At 40.3% G+C, this 1,916-nt stretch overlaps 1 pseudogene across 1 annotated transcript; it reads right to left on the reverse strand.

Annotated features, from left to right (window-relative positions):
• Positions 1–999: 999 nt before the first annotated feature.
• On the reverse strand, positions 1,000–1,833 carry LOC113222902 (annotated as a pseudogene). The gene has a single exon (XR_003308567.1). The product of XR_003308567.1 is annotated as an MICOS complex subunit MIC27 pseudogene (transcript).
• Between the last annotated feature and the right edge of the window lie 83 nt (positions 1,834–1,916).

Genomic DNA, 1,916 nt, shown 5'->3' on the forward strand with positions numbered 1-1,916 from the left:
CCAGGTGCAGTGGCTCACGTCTGTAATACTAGCATTTTGGGAGGCCACGGTGGTCAGATCGTTTGAGGTCAGGAGTTCAGGACCAGTCTGGCCAACATAGTGAAACTCCATCTCTACTAAAAATACAAGAATTAGCTGGGCATGGTGGTGCATGCCTGTAATCCCAGCTACTTGGGAGGCTGAGGCAGGAGAATCTCTTGAACCCAGGAGGTGGAGGTTGCAGTGAGCCAAGATTGTGCCACTGTACTCTAGCCTGGTGACAGAGCGAGACTCCATCTCCCCCCCCCCGCCCCAAAAAAAGGCAGAAACCAAATCTGAACAGGCACCTCATATAATGATGTAATTAATTAGTCCAACAACTTCTGAACTCTTCTAATAACATAGCTTAATCTGCAATAGACTTTTATTTTTACCTGTTGGTAGCCACATATATTGTTGACTTAAGTTGATCTTTTAATGAGTGAAAAACCCTCCCAGTTCTTTTTTTTTTTTAAGTCCCATAAAACATGGATATTTTATTCCAGCTCTAGGAAACGGAAAAAAAAAAAAAAAAAAAAAAACAGAGGGAAACACATCTTTCCACACACCATTCTAATTTAACTGACATTAGTCTGGGAAAGCTAGAGCAGAAATATATGTTTATATGTATAAATATGTATGTCTTTATACATACATGTATGTATGTATATGTATGAGATTTTAATCTCTCTGGAGTTCATGTCTTCATTTTTTTTTTAAATGCCCTTAAAGGTCATCAAATGCAAGCTAATACTTCTACCTAAGTCTCCTCATCAATCATTTAATATTGTTTGCATTGCATTCAGTTTGTCTGTTAACCACTTATGTAATTTACCAAATTGCACATTTGGATAGGTAAGGGAAAAACTTGGTTTAAGTAATACTTTATGTATCAGTTACCCATTAGGTGATTTTTTTCATCATTATTTGCAACGTCACACATCTTGTAGTTGTCTATGTAGTCTCTGTATGCAGTCTACTTCAGCTTCTAGTGCTGTACATATCTATATCTTCTGGGTGGGACTGCCCGTGATCCATGAGCTTGGGGTCAGGCATAAACTGTGCACCTGAAGTGGATTCTGACTTGGTCTTCGCTTCAGAGCTGAGTTCTGTTGGCAAGGGCACTGAGTGTTTCAAGACGTCAGTTGTTTTTGCAGGTACTTCTATTTCTACAGAGGATCCTAGCTTAGTTTTTTCTTTATGTTTAGGGAGTGACTCTTCTTTGCTGCTTTTTGTCCACAGTGATTTAACTGATCCAAAAATTTGCTGGCTTGTAGCGTATATCTTTTTCCCTGTTACCTTAGCAATTATTATGGACTGAACTGGGTAGCAAACAGTTGCTCCTAAAGTGGCCAGTCCCAGAGGATAAGTAACTTTCTTAAACTCGGAACCTTTTCTCGCTGAAACCAAGCTCGCCAATCCTGAAACTGTAATAACTCCCATTTTCGGAAGAAAGTCTCGAGGAAGACTCTTCAGATAGACATAAGCATCTTTTCCAAATTGTACTGTATCCATTATCCCATTTTTCACAAAGACATAAACACCCTTGCACCAGCCAATATAACAACCAGTTGCAGTCCGGATGGAAGCAAAGCCCATTTGTAAATGACCAGGCTGCTCTTCAACATATTTAGACTGAAGCGGTGGTGCAGTATATATGGGGAGCTGCTCTGGTTTCACTAGCTGCTTTTTGGATTCCTCTTCTTTGACTGCATGTACACTTACAGATGCATATATCAGACCTGCAGGCATGGTTGTCAGTTTTCCCATCCTGATGGCCGCCATGTCTATGACCCTTTTCACCAAGGTTTTCAGACCCCCAGTTCTTTTTTACATGGACTGTTAACAAACCTCCTATCTCTGACTCTGCACTCATCCCAGTGAATATTTGTACTCAA

The sequence above is a fragment of the Piliocolobus tephrosceles genome, unplaced genomic scaffold (genome assembly GCF_002776525.5).
Source record: "Piliocolobus tephrosceles isolate RC106 unplaced genomic scaffold, ASM277652v3 unscaffolded_36253, whole genome shotgun sequence".
NCBI classification, from domain to species: Eukaryota; Metazoa; Chordata; class Mammalia; order Primates; family Cercopithecidae; genus Piliocolobus; species Piliocolobus tephrosceles.